The 18,383-nt window shown below is 36.2% G+C and overlaps 1 long non-coding RNA gene across 2 annotated transcripts in view; it reads right to left on the bottom strand.

Annotated features, from left to right (window-relative positions):
* The window catches only part of LOC110397490, a 264,908-nt gene that overhangs the window by 143,097 nt on the left and 103,428 nt on the right, over positions 1 to 18,383 (bottom strand). For both annotated transcript variants that reach the window (XR_002437805.1, XR_002437804.1), the window contains 4 exons: positions 8,121 to 8,171; positions 4,643 to 4,740; positions 4,022 to 4,119; positions 2,983 to 3,079 (listed from right to left, as the gene is read on the bottom strand). This is a non-coding gene — a long non-coding RNA (uncharacterized LOC110397490). The remainder of the gene's footprint in view (positions 1 to 2,982; positions 3,080 to 4,021; positions 4,120 to 4,642; positions 4,741 to 8,120; positions 8,172 to 18,383) is intronic.

The following is an 18,383-nucleotide window of genomic DNA, read 5'->3' as shown; positions in this document are numbered from 1 at the left end:
TTTTGAATGTCTGCCACATAAGAAATAACTATAACTCAGAGAGGATAAAATAGATATGGAAAAAAAAAAGATGAGCAAAAAGACTTATTGTCTTTTCTACAAGAAAAAATAGGAAGCATGAAATAAATTAACATAGGGTAGGCTCAAAACAAACAAAACAAGCTATTTCATCAGGCAGTGTGCATTACACTGTGGAATTCAATTCAGTACAACTTAGTGTTACAAGTGTACAGAGATGCAAAAAGCTATTAGACAAAATAATGGAACAGTTATTTAGGAAATAGTATCCTATTCACAGTATACTGTTCACAGAATAGTATCCCCTCTGACTTAAGAAATCTGGAAGATGAGAGAATATTCTTTAAGTATCTGTACTTACCTCATCCTTAGAGTCTTCTCTAAGATTTCCTAACAGCTACAGTAGCAATGCCATAAGAGAAAGTACTGTAACCCTACAGTAACAGGATGTTAATCTCAGTGGTCATTGATCACACGCTTTTCCCACACTTCGACATTTCATGAAAGGAACTCAAAATATTTTTACACATTTGAGAGCAGTTACCTCCTTATACAGTAAAACAAGTGCTCTGAATAGTCAGCTGCTCTGTCTTGCCTTCCTGTATCACCCTTTCTGAATGAATGGCTTGTAGCACAAAAATATCCTATATACAAATCTCCCAGGCCAGCATCAGAGAAAAGCAAGTATATAGTATAAAATCCAGGTTGGCTTGGAGTCAATGAGACTGCTGAATGTAACTTCCCTTCAGAGATGTGATGCTGCACATTTTACAAAAAAAGTTATATTTGAAGCCCTTCATGATTACTCCCAGAAGAGGGATGGTCTGCAAAGATAGGAGAATAACAATCTTGCCATCCAGAAGAGGGCAATGGTGTCAAAGAAACTCTCAGAAGACGTGAATACAAACTTGTATCACTAGGGAAAAAGTCTAATGCATGTGTTCAGATTTATGTATCATTTCCAGAACAAAAGCCAAACCAAACAGCAGCAAGAAAATCTGAGGTTTGCAGATCTTACCAAAGTTGTCTTTTCCCTAAGAAAATCCTTCAATCAGGCTGGTAAGAAGCAAATGGTCCTTCTGAAGGGACACCTTCCTTTCACATGAAAGGAAAGCCAAGTCAGAAGTAGGCTTGCTACTACTGACAGCTTCCTTCACTTCTGAGAAAGGAAAATCTAGCCTGCAAACTAGACTAGGAATCAAAAGGGCACTGAAAGTCAGGGTGTGACCGTAGCTGACTGGAAAACAGAAGACATTGCTTTTCCTCCTCAAACCAAGGGCACAGCAGTTTTGCTGTTGTGATTGAGCAGCAGGGTTAATTTCTTTAAAAGTTTCCCAAGGCCCTTAGCTGTTCTACTGAGCATATTGACATGCAACACTGAGGAAAAAAAAAAGACGAACAAAAATGAACAGAAATGCAAAGCAAACAAAAGCTCCAGTATAAAAATCAAGCATACAAGTTACTTCATCAAGTTTGCCAAAGTCAGGTTCTGGCAATCCTACATAGGTAGGGAATTAAACAGTTTCCTAATAATGCCTAGATATGAGGCTTTGGGTTCCCACAGCAATCTTCAATCTTTTTTATGCTCTTTAAATTTAGATTTAGAATGCATTTAGATTTTATTTAGATTCATCTAAATAATATATTTTCTCATTTAATATTTTGTTTACTTTTGTAATCAAGTTAAATAATGCATACATGAAGTTGCACAGCCTGTTGATTTTTCACTGACTTATGTACATATTTTTATAGTCAAATTGTTATGTATACGGTGGGTCTATTTGCATATTTTAATAATCAGGATGCATATTTTACTACTTTGCTTTGCATATTTTAGTAACAAAGATATTGGGCTTTTTGATCCATTTCTTCTAGAAGATTTTCAACAGACTACACCTTCCAGGATGAGCTACCGTATACACATTAACCATTACAATTTTGCAAACCTTTATCAGATTGCATACTTCAGAAGCTGGATTGCCTCTTACATGCTCAGCTTCAGCCTTCTCTAGATGAGGACTGAATGAACATCACCAATGTAGTTTTCCAGTTATCACAAAGTCTACCATACTTTACTATCCAAATACATCTTTCAGATTAAATTATATGTACTTTTAATGCAGACACGTGTAGGTTGCCCCAAAAGTAATGTCTCCTATTTATTTCCATGGAAACTATAACAGATACGAAGACCTCAATAACACTATACGATAGAGCAAATTCTGAGCAACAAAATAATATTTTTCAACATATTCACCACCACTATCTATGCCTTTTCATGAGTAATGAGCAAGAGTCTGCATGCTCTGCTCATAAAAATCTGCACCAGCGGAGGTACCCACTGTTGCTGTAGCCACTACTTAAACACACCACCCATCACCTCACCGTGCTCACATCCACTATCTGGTCTCCGTAAACATTCAGTAAACATCAATGAATGTTGATGACTGCCATATTTTTCCACATGGAGTAATTTAATGACACACCTTTGCTTCATACACACTTCCACGTCAGATGCCATTTTGTCAGACTACCCCTCTGCTGCCATCTCTCACACAGCAACAACATGTAACAGAATACTGAAAGGAAGGTTCAGCCTCTGATGTCATACTACCAACATCTGCCTCTGACATTGTGGGCCAAAATAATAAAATAGAAAGCATTACTTCTGGAGCAGTCCTTGTACATTGTAGAATAAGACTGAGCAAAAAAAATTGAAGACAATAATGCATTTGACTTTTAGAGCTTATTTATTTTGTAATAGATAGAGGGGCACTTGTTCTGATCAGTGAATGAAATTTCCTTTCAGGTAACACATAATGCACGTAGAAAGATTACCTCACAAAATAAACATTTTCTTGTGACATCAGAAAGTGTCATTTTGTGTAATAGAATAGTATATTTTCACAGAACACGAAAAACAAAAACAATGTAAAATCTGAAATCTTAACTTCCAGTACTCACAGGAAAGAATGATGCTCCTGGTGCTCCTGGTTGTGATCCTGCCTCCTCCCAGAAGAACTTAAGTCTTCTACATTTGTAAGTCCAGTATGAATAATCACTGCAACAGAAAACTGTGTTGATAAATACATGCCTTTAGTTAATTAATTTCATATATAACTACAAATTCCAGCTCATGTTTTAGTTAGACATGTTTAGAATAATACATTTCTGTGTGTTTTCTGATTTAAAATCTTAGGGCATCTTCTCTGAAAAACAAATTACTGTGCTTGCATAGCCAAGAAAAAATATTATGACTTGACAAATACTTATGGCTATTAGTTTTGAAAAATACTTTTTGTCTATTTAAAATTGAAAAGCAAGTGTAAATGAGACAAAAATTTTGAGGCCAATCCCCATTTTTTCAGTCTGACTTCTTTAGAGATTTCAAATAAGCCAGGGTACAGAAACATTAGTGGAGTTCTTAAATTTCTGAGTCATTTATTTCTTTGGCTAAAATTCTGACACTTATTACTCTTTATATGTCTAAGAGATACTTCCTAAACTGTTTCACATATGTGGTAGAAAATCATACTGTTAGCACAAGTAGAAATAATTGGAGCAAGTGCACGTAAAAGAAGAGTAACATCAGCATCAGCAGCGAGCTAATAGCTGCTGATGATAATAGCGTTCAAAATAGAAAGATGTGTCCAGGTAGGAGTGAATGTAATTCTTCACCATGTGACAATCCTCCTAAGTATACCTTGACCTAATATTAATCTAAGCAACAGATCCCATCCCTTCAGAAACGTTTGCAATTGGAAGACCTTGAGATCAGAAAAAAAAAGGCTCTCACTGACTTCTGCATCTCATTTTCAGGTGCTTCCATCTTTTCACATTGTAAATAGACAACTTGGGAGCCTCTCAGTTCTTGCTTTTAATTTGGGACCAGGCAACATCTAGTAACAGCAACTGCAATTTACTGGTTCACAGCATGATAAACAAACAAAAAACAGAAAAAAAATAGCAAAGCAAATTAAGAAGTCCTTGGCTATTCTTCCACCTTCATTAATATCACATGAATTCTGATGTTCTCCATAGTCCTTGGTTCACCCAAACTTGGTCAAAATTCTTCCAAGTGCCTGCAACTGCTTTGTGGATCTGGAAGATGAAACAGTTACATACTATGATGCAAGGAAAACAGGAGCTCAAAAATATGCATCAACAATTAGCTACTTTTTTCCATTTCACATCATTCTTCAGCATTACAGTTGCAGTACCCTTAGAGATGCACAGCCTGGCATTAAGTTTGATCAAGTGAACAGGAACCAGCATCTAATTCCACTCCAGCCTACGCTGCTGGTTCTTTAACAGTCCAAAACTGTTAAACAGTTTCCAAAACTGTTAAACAAATAGAGTAACACAGAGTGGTGTTCATCTCCACAGGTAAGCAAAAGCAGGTCTAAAGAGTCTCTTGCAGTTTAAATTGCATCTGGCTCAAAGCATACAGTCCATGCAAAACTGAACATGTCAGAATGTCAGTTACCAATCACATCAAAAATCTGATAGATCCTCAGCTCTTTTAAGTGTAAATACAAATTATTCACTACGGAGGACAAAGATAACCTTGTAGGTAAAATAAACTTTGAGAGATAGCTCTTGTCAGAGTATGTCGCGTTCTTACCTTCTTTTAAAATGTGATATCTGTGATTAGCTGACCAAACAGCTAGGGCCTGGAAAGGCTTCAGAAGATGAAACTCCAGTAACCCACACTGATACAGACTGTAGAAGTTAGAAAGGAAAAATAAAAGACTGAATCTGTTAAAAGCTTCTCAATGTTCTCACAAGCACATTTTCAAAATCCATGCAATATTTAGTCACATTTTTCCCCACTTCCTTTTATGTCACAATCCAAGCTTCAGGTGGAGGAGCATAACCCCCTGTGACAACGTTAAAATCACCCAGACAAAGATGGAATAGATGACATTACAATTGTCATTTTTTTTGTGTTATTTTTAATTGGGTAACACTCAAATGATACACGATGCTGAAGTATCAGACTTTCACTAATTTGACAAACCTACCTTTTTCTAAAGTATTTTGTCTGTACACTGAGAGGGCTATTAAGTCTCTTCAGCAGCTCTCTAAGTAATCACATGGTGAGGGGAGAAAAACAGACAAAGCATTCTGTAATGAATTACATTAGTGCTCTTAAACTGCAACCCAAGGAAATAAAGGAGGAGGAATGCCAGGAAGAGCGGGATGTGAGCCTAACAAGCCTTCTAGAAAGAAGAAATAGAATGAAGATATATTAAATGGAAATGGAATTCCATTTTTAGCATGTGGTCAGTGATGTATGAGCTCAGAACTGAACTCATACTGTGTGAAAAATAGGAAAGGCTGGAAATCAGCTGCGCTACCAAATGGAAAATCTCAGAAGCAAGCACGCTATTGCTCAGCTTAACAGATTTACATAAGCAAGAAGACAACTCCTTTTAGCAACTTTCATCCATTTTCTCGTCCTAGCAGTACATATCCAGTTTTTCAAGTTGGGTGCCAAAATCACTCAAAATAGAAGATGTGGGTCCAAAAACAACAAAAAGAAATGGGAAGACTAAGATTAAACAAGGTGCCTAAGATCCAGAATAAAAGAATGCTCGGAGGCTAAATGTGTATTTGAGAATTTCATATTAAAAAGGCATGACTTAAAGCAAACAAACAAATGAAAAAATACCAGTAAAGATAATGCATCTTGGTTGGAAAATGACTATCTAAATTTTGACTCTGAAGTACTCAGTCCAAAAATCTCATGGGTACACTTTACTGTAATCTTTGTTTTAACTTGGCTGGAATCAGTTTTACAGTTAGCTGTCGGATTTTTATTTTGGTTGCAGATAAAAATTATTTTAAACAATTATTTAAAAGATATGCATAATACTTTATCAAAATATTCAGTATTAAGAGATAATTTTACTCAATGAAAATCAATGTTAATAGCAGGGTTTTTCTCTTTTTAGAAGTTAGCTAGCACAGTGTCTAATAAATCCACCTGGTTGTTCCATATTTAACTATATCTACATTTCTCCATCTTTCAATACTAAGCTTGAAAGTTTCAAAACAGGAATCTCTCTAAAAATCTATTTTATGTTGACTTTTTGCTCTGGATTTTGTACCCAGCGTAAAACTCTCAACTTCACTTTTCCTCAGGAAGTTAAGTTGAGAATTGACTTTACCCTTCATAGAGAAGATATTTATTCAGTAACATTCATTGTTTTTTTTTCTTGTGGATGATAGAGATCTCAAACAAAGGTCACTGTTTCAGACCATGTGAAATTCAACTGCAAAATCCACCACACTCACCCAAAGCAGAGTGCATTTAAATCAGCATAAAACATGGTTACACTTAGTAACATAATTCACTGTCTCCTCAAGAGTTTCTGCTAGAATCCAGACTCTAAATGAAGCTTCAGGTTCCTCATACTGCCTTGTCATAAGCCACAAAGTCATCTTTTATCATCATAATTTTTAATTACATCATGACTTTTAATAGAGGGAGTTGGAAATTCACATTGTGCTTGAATAACCATTAAAAGATAGTGCCTGGAAAATGCAGAAGCCACCAAAACATCCAGGTGCTGTATGATATATGTCCCTGTGCAGCTCTCCAATGGGAAGGGTATCATCACTTCCAAGCTTTTGCAGCAATCACTACCTAAGTGGCTACTTAACAGGCAAGAAGCCCTAGTATTAAGATGAGCAAAAGGGCAGCAGTGGCAGCTAACCTGCATGGAAATGTGCAAGATGAAAATTTTGCATTCTAAATCTTTACAGGATCAGTTGTCATCTGACACACTATTCAAATTAAGAGATCCATTTCTCCATTGGAAATACCTCAGAGAAGGCTGGCAATAAATTAACAATTTATTCCTAATGAAATAAGAAGGAATAAGGTACCTTTATTTCAATATTCTTTAAATGAAAATCAGTGAAGAATCAGAATTCCAATTTTAAAACGCCCTTACATCACCATGTTCAATCATTTTGTAATATATATACAGAAAGAAACAAGGAAACGAGTCTTCAATATATTAATTATCTTGTATGCAAGTGAAGCCTAGCAACCTATCATACAATTTTGCTCAAAACCACATGAAGGAGACCCTCAGGAATCACCAATGAGCTTCAATTTTTGGCCAACATCACAGACGCAAAATTAGTTCACACACTGTGTATGAAATGTCTGAATTGCAGTCACTACAGCTCTTCTGTTGTGTTGTTAGAATACTTGGCTTATTACTTGTAGCACACACAGGAATTCTAGGACAGTCCAGCACTTATTACCTTTAATATTATTTTTTTTCCGTAAATATCAAAGGATACCAGTCATGATTTGTGACCATCTGATAGAGAAAACAAACTTTGTAATGTATTGAAAATAATATATATAATGTGTAATATAAATGCAATCTTGAGAAAAAAATACGCTTTAAGCTGTGCCTTGTAAGGCTGTTGTATGTCTTTTTGAGTATACCTAATTAAATCTCTTTCCATTATATTAATTTTATATGCTACAGCACAATACAAAAAAATTTCTTACTGTGGAACATCTGTTGTAACGCTCTGAAAGAGTTTTGATACCTTTTTAGGCTTCAGTTTTTGCCTACTGCACAAATTCAGAGCCCATTTTTTAGTTATAAATTGTGCTTTCAGCATCATGGAAATGACACATGCTGAGTCACCTGAAATAACAGAAAGGAATATCACACAACAAAAAAAAAGGTGGAAAGAAATGTTTCTTTCTGAATTCTTACACTGCTTGACAAAATAAAGTCTTAATTCGTGTAAGAAAGCAGAAACTTCAGTAATAACATCTTTAAACAGTTTAGTATTTATTACTTGATAGTGAAAAAGAAGAAAAATAATTCAGTGAAAGCATATGAAACTAAGGATTCAGAAGAAGAAAAGAGTAAGGGATGTTTAATATTACACAGAGAACCATGTAGAATTTTGTGCCATTCTGCAAAGAATCTCTTACGTTACTTGACAAGCAGATTTATCCATTTTTAAGTCAGGTCATTCAACCAAATCCCATAAATGAGCACAAGTAAATAAGCAGATCTAAACTCATGCACATACATCAGCACTCTAAAGCAAGCTATTACCTTTTACACACAATGTGGTGTCCAGCAGAGATGCACCAAGACGTGGAAAATCTGAAATAGTTAAAATTCAGTTTTATTCAGAAATTACTTTTCCATTTATCACTGTACAAATTAAATTATTTATCCATAAATTATAACATTAGAAATAATCAAAGCCCAACCAGAATACATGACACTAGGAAATTATACATATTTGTAATTTGTACTACATTGTAGTCTGTTGTGCATTTCATTTGGCAAATTTAATATCAGACTAGGACTTCTCAGTTTTTGCTTTTTCTCCCTTTATGAAATTTTACATTTGTTTCCTCAGTTCACTTCTCTGTGGCCCATCCATGTTTTCCTCTCTTCAATAATTTAATTCCCGCCTTCATAAGTGAAGCACGACTATGTTTCTCATTAGAAGGAGCCTGTGTTTTAACTTTGCTTTTGTTACAGATTCATGAAATGCCTTTTGAAATTTTTTAAAGAAGAAACATACTTGAACAGATTAAAAGCAGAGGGAAATGAGCAGTAATGAGCTCATTTTCAAAGAAAAGAAATCATTAGCATGCAGACTTTCTGATTTCTTTCCATATTAAAAAAAAAAAAGGTACTGGGTGCAGTTTCTTCTGCTGCCTTCAGGAAGTGTTTTTGTGTTGGGGTGGAGTGGATGAAAAGACTTTATCCAGTATTTCTTTTTAATGAAAGATCATTTTATAACTGAAAACCAAATGTAGAAGAGAATTAGAAGAAGCAGTTCTACTAGAGTTTTAAGCTTTCCTTTTTTTCTATCCTCTTGTAGCGATAAGCAGGACTAACGCAATGGAAACAGCGTTACAAAAGGTGGAAGGAAAATACAGCGCTCACCCGGATCGGAAGATTTGGGGCTCGCAGGAAAAGGCTCCCACCAAGAAAGGATCTCCAGGCAGAGATCCTTCCTCAGGGGCAGTCAGCCCTTAAATGAGGCCTAAGAGGGGTGGAGCCAGGCTCCACCCCTTCTGGTTGCACAGGTGAATTGCCTTCACCTGTGCTCCCAGGGCTGACTGGGTCTTTCCTCCAGGTGCTCAATCAGTGGTTCAGGCCATGACTCAGCAGTTCCCATACACCTCTTGTTTTCAGAACCTTTTTAGCAGAGTAGTAAATGGTTTCATCACTACTTGGGAAAAAGTTGAGATGAAGCAAGCGTTTCCATTTGTGGAAAACTCATGATCCCTCAAAAATGTCACTCGTGTGTTACTTTAGGTCAGCCATGCACCTAGTGCTCAGGTTTCTTATCTGGGATCCAAGTGAAACAGACTCAAGTACCTGTCTGAAGTAGTTTGATTTGGGGTGGCTCTACTTCTTCATTTAGTCAAGAAATTATGTATTGGATTAAGGAAAGGTTACCATTGAAAGTTGCTTGAAAACATTCATTTTCACAAATTGAAAATAAAGAAGAACAGAAAGGAAGAAAATAGTTTCACTGGAACATTTTTCAGCAACAGTCCCTTATGTGGAAATATTTCCAACAATCTGTAGTCTGAAGTTTGCTGTCTAAATCGTGCATTATAAGACCGAGATTCCACTGGCTTTAGGTACATCTCTGAAGCCACGTGTAACCTACAGTCACAGCATTTTTATGAGAGAGAGAACTGTTGAACTTTATTTCCCACCTATTTACACTGGGGAAAATCAGGAACTACTTCTTGGCAGAAAACGCTATGAAAATATCTTTAATTAAATTCATACGATTCATAAAGTAATCATATTTCTTGCATATATATTATAAATAAGTGTAACTTACTCCCCCCAGAAAATAAATGGATAAGAATTATACTCTGGAAACAGATTGCCAGCCAAATATCTTTCAAATGTATGTAAAGTTTAGTACTGAATTCAAGGAATTTGGGGTTAAGCTCAGATAGAGCAGGAGCTGTGTGGGACAGGGTACACAGGATTTCAAGGAGGAAAGGTTATTTTCAAGCATATGAGAAAAACAACATTGTTTTTTTCTGAGTTGTGGCTAGACAGCCTCTATTAGGTCATGCAAACTATTGCGAAATTCATGCATCACTTCTAAAACAGCCGCTTAAAATTGCTGGAACAATTCAAACCCAAGAAATGCTGACAAATGCATACCTGCATCTCATACACCTGGTAGCATACCTAAAACATACAATAATTATCATTCATAAAGTCTTTTCTCTTCAGCATCTTAAAATGTAATTATTTTATCATATTTTCTTCTTTTTAGCAAAGTTCAGTGTCTTAAGAGACATTGTAAAAATCATTTGATTTGGTTTTATTCTTGGTTATAGTCATGAATTTTGCTGCTTATTTAGTATTACACAATTTAAAAGTACTGTTAAATGTATGCTCTCTGTTGGTATGTGATAAATTTTGCCATTTTTACTTTTCTGAAAATATAGGTAGCAGATTTTTCTGAAAAACAACTCTGCTATTCCCTAAAAAGAAAAAAAAAAAATCACATTTTACAAAATCTAGTCCGTAGCGAACTTTGTTCTCAGTATTTAACCATAAAAGTAAAAAACGCATAAAAATGCATAAAATAGGTAATTAATGTAAAGGCTACTAAGCTATCAGAAGAAGGGCGACCTTTGATGCTGGAAATCACTGGAGGTTTCTCCAGTTCTGCATAGATATGTTATACAATCATAGAATTGCTCAGGTTGGAAAAGACCTTCAAGATCATCAAGTCCAACCTCATCCTAACCTTACTACCCTAACTCTACCAACCCACTGCTACATCATGTCCCCGAGCACCACATCCAAATGGGTTTTAAACGCATTCAGGGATGGTGACTCAACCACCTCCCTGGGGAGTCTGTTCCAGTGCTTAACAACCCTTTCTGTAAAGAAATTTTTCCTGATATCCAACCTAAACCTCCCCTGGCACAACTTGAGGCCATTATGGAGTACTTCACTCAAGCCATTTTAATTCTGTGATCTTTATTTATTTATTTTTAAAGGCAAATTTAAACACATTCTATATGTATTTATCATTATAAGACTAAGTGGAAGGCAAGTCAATTGGATTACTTTTCATCTTTCAAAATAAAGCCTCACTACAAAAGCAAAGATTTGTTTTTTATTAAATACGCTGAATACTGTTCAACAGTTTTATCAGTCTCCAGCAGAAAGTTACTTTTTCAGTGGAAACAAGATTTTCAGGGTTTTACTCTAACCGCAACAGTCCCGAGAAAAGAAAGAAGGAATATAATTTTATTGTGTGTCATCAAATATATAGACTTTACTTGCTAAATACTTCCTTTTATTTTCCTCATTCTGAATCAGTGTCAAAAGGAACATCTAATGTAAAACAATTAACTTTACTTTCGTTTCACCAAAAAAAAAAAAAAAAAAAGTAAGGAGCTAAAATTGAAGTAACATCATTTGCTAGTCAGCTGAGGTCAGTATTCTTTTACACATCAATTTGTCTCCAGTAAAGTCTCACTGCTTACTCAAGAAACAGAGATAGAATACATCCTTCAGTTTCTCTACCGCCTCCATTTTAAAATACAAGACACCTGTGAAAACTTCCAGCTACTTAACAAGGGATATCTAAACAGTTCTGCATTTGTGTCTCAAACCATAATTTTGCAGGAACCTTTTCTTTTTCTATGAACCACTCACTGCAGCAAATTCTGTACATGTACCTTTTTACATCATCCTAGCAACAGAACTATTTGAAGAACTTTCAAAATATATCTCCAGCTTTGACACAGTGCATAAATAGATACTGTGTGCTAACACACTTTTACTGACAGTGATATCACAGCTACTTCAGCAATCAAAATACTCTTTATGAAATACTAAGATAAAAACAGTATCAGTCCAGTTTCCTAAGAAATACAGATGAGCCCTCTTAAGTTTTACCTCATTCGTTCAAAGTCACACAACGGAGAGTTCAACACTTCAGCCAAGACAACAGCCAAGACAAGCGAAATGAAGCTTGTAAATTTTCAGTTCCAGAGAAGATATAACAACAAACCATGAATAGTAGTATAGGACTGCTAAACAACCTATGGAAAAAAGATTACCTAAACATATTTGTTTATTTAGAGATGTTCTGGTGGCTTATTTGTGAGAAATCCAATAAATAAAAAAGCTTTATCAGCTTGGTTCTTAAAAACTGTCCTTTCAATATTTTTTTCTTTTACTTCTAAAAGCATGGATGACCTTGCAAAAGCTAAACAAGAATATAAAACTGTGAATTAAGTGGGTGGAATGAAACTACTGCCAGTGCATCTTACAGGACCAAGAGCCCTGACCTAATCTTTAATCTTTTACACAAAACGAGTCAGATCTTCAACTTGCTGTAATGAATAATTCACACATTGTCCAATTCTTTATATGGAAAGATGGTTTTCTTTTAAGGGGTTATTCCAGTGTGTAAAATTGGTGAGTTCAACTATACGGTAATGAAATCCTTTCAAAGCTTCATGCAAAACTTTAACCAGTGCATGGAGTCAATCAGTCTAGAAGAACTACATCAATAAAGTTCTCATCTTGGTACATTTATGACTTATTTTTATATTTTGAAGTCATTCAACCAAAGCTGTGATAACAGGAATAACCAGTTTCCATTACCACGAGGCTATCTGTTAGTTTGCTGACTGATTTCACTGAGCATTTTTGCTTCACTGTGCCACTGAGTCCTGATGGAGACCAATACAGACAGTGCAATTTCCATGTCATTTCCTCGGGCCCAGAGCTCCCTGTCAGTTGATGCCTGTGCCTTCAGAGCCATCTAGCCAGTATAATGCAGAAGAATTAGGTACTTACAACGGGAGAAACACTGAAGATTTTACTGTGGATTCAAGATCAGCCAAACATTTAGATCCCTTTCTCATTTTAAGAAAAGAATACTTATACACGGGATTAATTTCTTCCACTGACCTCAGTAACACTGAATGACCAAAAGCTTTAATGTAGAAAATGGTCTAAGTCAAATGCTCGATGATAATAATAATAATATTAATAAAAACATCTCAGTGGGGAAAAACTATGTATACTTTTGGAATGCAAACAACAACAATAATAATAAAAAAAATAATAATCTGTGGCACAGGACCCAAAGAGACCTTTTCCTCCCAATTTCACACAACAGTTCTCTCAACAGCTCTGAACACATTTGCCTATGTAACTCAGAAATCATTCTTTTTTTTCTTTGCCTGTAAGTTCAAGGATACAAAATCCATTTTCTTGACAAGTTTAACTTTGGTCTCTCTCCTGCGTACACGGATTCTTCTCTAAGGAAATGAGTATCTCTTCATCAAGTCAGAATAAAACCCAAGCCTCTCTTCGGATTCCAAATCCAGAAGCATTTGATTATGTGATTCTGCTAAGCCGTGTGAAACAACTTTTGTATCTATCTCGCGGTTCTCCCGCCAGAGTTCTTTCTCCGCATGTTAAGCATCAGTCTGCTATCTTCTGTAGTTCCGGTAGAGGGCAGTATAATTTAGTCTTTATAACAGGCTCTTCAAGGCAACTGCTGTTAATGAGCTCCTACAGAATTCCTCAGGTTTTGTTGTTACTCTGGGTTTGTGTTCTAGTGTCAAATGTTTAAAATTAAATCTTTTTAGGAAAGTTCACACTGCTTATTTTTATTTTTTTTTTTTACTGCACAAACACACAGGCACATTCTCAATGTCTGAAAACATCTTTATGAAAAATCAAAATATAACTCTTCACTACCATTTTTTTTCTTATCCTCAGCCATCCGTTTGAAAGTAAATGTTACACTATGCCTCAAACTTATAAAAAAAAATCTTCACATTAATATGTAGTTTTAAAAGTCTCAGAGGTATCTCTTGAAATAGATTAATGGGCAAATTGGAAGCAAATCAATTGAAAGTACATGATAAACATTATTTAATTCTTCCTATGGCTTTGCTATTCACACACTCATCTGTGCAGGTAGATATTCACATGCATATGAAAAGAAAACTCACTTTCAAAGAGTAACAAAGGGAAACCTGCACTGGGATCATTCACAGGAAAGCATTATTTTAAAGGATGTAAGTTTATGGATCATGAGAGATCATGACACTTTTGTGAAGATTATCCCAACAATAAAGCTCTGTGGTTTTCTTTACTGAAGTCTAGACACATTCAGATGTTTACAAGTTCTTTGAAAGATAACCAGATCTCTAAGACAAGAACAGAACTGCCACCTGGCAGATTTCATAAAACCTCACAACAATACAATGAACTGTATTAGAGTTTCATGATTCATAAAGGAACAATATTCCCTCCTGGGCATTAAAACCAGTCAAGATAACACCAAGAACAGCTGGTAAGTCTGACAGTGTGATTTCCCTCTCCTCAAGTGCAAAGAGACGTAAGTATGAAACAGCTGGAAAATATATTCAAAGCATGACTGGCACAATGTCACAGCAAAAGTGTCAGGTAAGCTCACTGCAAAACAGTAGCTTTATTTATTTCTTGACTCATTTGTAACAAGATTCATATGTGGATGGAAATGCTTAACAAAGTGATAATGAATCTCTCTGAATTGTTTACATAGCTTCCATCAATGCAAAGATTGGCTCTGTGCTAAAAGTAATTCACTGCAAAGTTAAAAAAAAAAAAAAAAAAAGAGAAGAAGTTTGATTCTTCACTTCACTGCATTTGGAATTTTCAGCTCCCTGTATATAAAATGGCAGTACTCCAGGTAAGGCCTCACCAGTGCAGAGTAGAAGAGCAGGATCACCTCCCTTGACCTGCTGGTCACACTTGTTATGCAGCCCAGGGCAGCTGGCTTTCCGGGCTGTGAGGACACATTGCTGGCTCATGTCCAGCTTTACATCCATGAGTAACCCCGAGTCCTTTTTGTCAGGGCTGTGCTCAGTCCTTTCATACCCCAGCTTGTATTGATTGTAGGAAGTGCTGAATCCGGGGGACCCAGGTGCAAGATCTTGCAACTGGATTTGTTGAGGTTTTACAGAGTTCACAGCTTGAGCTTGTCTAGGTCTCTTTGGATCACATCCCATCCCTCAAACGTGTTGACCACATCAGACAGCACGGTGTTATCCACAAGCTTTCTGAGAGTACACTTGATCCCACTGTTGATGTCATTGATGAAGATATTAAAGAGCATTGGTCCCAGTACTGACCCTTGTGGGACACCATTCATCACTGATCTGTTTCCAGCCATTGACTCATTTTCCTCATTCATGGAACAGTGCAGCCATCAAATCCATATCCTTACAATCTATAGAGAAGGATGCTGTGTGGGACTGTGTTAAAAGCTGTACCATAGTGCAGATATGTGACATCAGTGGTCTTCCCTGGTCCATTTAGGACATTATAGAAAGAAAGGCCAGTAGGTTGTTGAGACGGGATCTGCCCTTGGCAAAGTCATGCTAGTTGTCTCATATCACCTCCCTCTCTTCAATGTGGCATAGCATAGCATCCAGGAGGATCTGTTCCACAATCTCCTCCAGCATAGAGTCAAGGCTGACAGGTTGGTAGTTCCCTGAGTCATCCTTTCTACCCTTCTTAAAAACGGGTGTGACATTTTTTCCAGTCACCACAGACTACACCTGACTGCCATGACTTTTCACATATCAGGAGTGTCTTGGCAATCATGTAAGCCAATTCCCTCAGAACTCTGGGATGCATCACATCAGGACCCATCAGGCTCTTCAGGTAAACATGATCTTTGTCCTACAGCAGGAGGGACACAGTCCTCACCTTCCAACCAATCCACCCAAGGGCTATGTGAAGAGCAGCTGACAATAAGGACTGGGGCAAAAACATTGCTATCCTCTTCTGTTATTATCAACCTGCCTGTATTGCTCAATAGGGTGCGGTATGCCTTCTTCATCTTTCTTTTTCTGGCTAATGTACCTGTAGAAGTCCTTCTTATGCTTCTTTGCACCCTGAAATAACATCATTTGCAAGTTTGTCAGGACCTATTGAACCAAATCAAGGCTCTATCAGCATTGATGCCTGAGAGATAAACAGTTTCTGCCATTCTAGAAATAGTGAAGTAGTGAAGGAAGCCACCATTCTTGCAGGTCTTTCAAAGGTGCAAAATTTTTAACAATCATCTGATAGGAAAAAAAACCAATTTGCATCATCATGCTTTGGGACAGGAAGATGGACTTGATGATCTCTAAAGATCCAGATCTATTTCTCTAATTCCCATGGAATTGTGCTTTAGAGCTAAATTCTTCTTTTGTAAGCAGCAAATTAAAAGGATGTTTTCAATTTTTCCTGCTGTTGGGATTCATGCAATATCTTTCTTCAATGTAGCAAGATATTCCAGCATCTGCAGGGACTGAGATCATAGCTTAGTCTGAAACACATCATTTTTTTTTTTTAAACGAATCTTTAGGAAACCTGGTATTCTTTAGATTACTAACCTTTTAAGATAAAACTGCCTTCAGTCAGCTGAGCCTCACATTTTTAAGGGTCATTTACTTAGAAGACCTGACAGTTGTTTTTTTTTTTTTTATAAAATACTTTAAATTTATTTGAGCTTGACCCTTCCATTTCTAAAATTTATTTTACACCATTGTATCCAGTGAAGTTACTCTTAGATATGGTTACAAATAGACAGACTTCGGATGATTAATAGTTTCTTTTCTTGTGGAATTGCCAGAACTCCACTTTCCTGTGCTGTACAGCAGTAAAAAGATGACATATTGCAATGAGTTCAAAGTTCAGAGAATGCCATCTAAATTAATTACCAGGTTGGAGGGACTGATTCAACAAGCAATACTGACAAAATAAAGATGTACAGCTTTGCCTAAATAAGGCTACCCACAGGAAGATGAAATGGATAATCAAACACAAATATTTTACCATCGATCAAGTGTTCTTAATTAAAAAGTCAATATTTGCATATCTTAACCACACTGTGGCATCATAGATCGTGACATTTGCTTAAAACAAGATGCAAGCGTCATATAAAATGTAGAATTGTATATAATCAGGCTGAAAAGAACATCACCTTAGCATTAAAATAATGGTAGTATAGTTCTGATTGGCAGTGACTTGTAGCTGCTCAGCGTTAATGGTGACTAAGCAGTGCTCCGTGCTTGCAGGAACACCGCAAAAAGCTCCATCTGAATTTCAGGGGCATTAAGAATTAAATTTTACTCTCCTCCTTGGAAAGTGGCATGACGTACATTTGAAAAGGCCATCCCATTTTGAGAAAAAAAAAAAAAAAATACACCACCATCAATCCACTACCAACAGATCCCTTTAAATAGCTAGCTAAAAACTGAAAGACCTTATTTTTTTTCTCTCCGGTTGTAACATTACTCCAAACTTAGGCACATGAATGGTGGTAAAAACACACTCACTATCAAGTTCAATGATCTGATAGCTTTTTTTTCCCCAAAATAGAATTTCACATATTCATGCCACAGAGTATTTCTTTTTAAATACTGGCTTTCGGAGAATCAGATATTTGTACACCGAACAGAAATGATATCATATATCTAACAAAAATCATCAACAGTAATGGTAGGAACTAAATACATGCCCAATGTAACCTTTTGGTACCATGGGAAACCATGTATCAACATTTGAGACAACTGAATGTTTATCGACTCACTGCTACATTGCAATAGATTTTTTTTTCCCTTGTTCAGATACAATGTTTTCCATTCATATTTAAGTGATCCAGAACTTATACACCTTTTTTTCACCTTTCCACTCTCAAAATAGCTTAGGCATATAGTAATTCTGTTTCATCAAACCCATTTAATTTAGAGCAGTAGATTCTGAATCATTTCTATTTTAACTCATCACTGCATTTAATTTCCATATATTTTCATTTTTTAGAGAAGAATAATTTGATCATTCTTTCATGTTATATCTCATTAATATAACTTGTTCAAGTTTTATGGTTGGTATGGCTGTTTGTATAGAACTGTTTCTTTATTGTGAAAAAGAAGTTTGCCCTTAGTGCTATGGACAATTAGGAAAAAGTCTACTGAAGTTTTAAAAAATTTATATGTCTTGCATTTTAATTGCAAAGATTGCCAAATTTGGCTGAGTAATCTCACAGAGGCACATGGAATCAAAACACTCAGCTGGGAATGTTGCATGTATTTGGAGAATAAACTGCAACCACAGCTGTTTAAAAGCAGCCTATTTACGTGCCTCTATAGCTAGATCCTTGTTTCACTGTCTCCAAGCTGCTTTGAAAAGGTCTAACAAAGGTCCTACAGTTTTCAAATCCCTCCAAAAGCAACGAAGCATTGTTTCCCTCTCAAAAAGGAAAGGGAAAGGGAGAGGGAGAGGGAGAGGGAGAGGGAGAGG

The sequence above is a fragment of the Numida meleagris genome, chromosome 4, assembly GCF_002078875.1.
Source record: "Numida meleagris isolate 19003 breed g44 Domestic line chromosome 4, NumMel1.0, whole genome shotgun sequence".
Classification (NCBI taxonomy): Eukaryota; Metazoa; Chordata; class Aves; order Galliformes; family Numididae; genus Numida; species Numida meleagris.
Note: the sequence above shows the minus strand (reverse complement) of the source record. Positions and strands in the feature narration are given on the sequence as shown.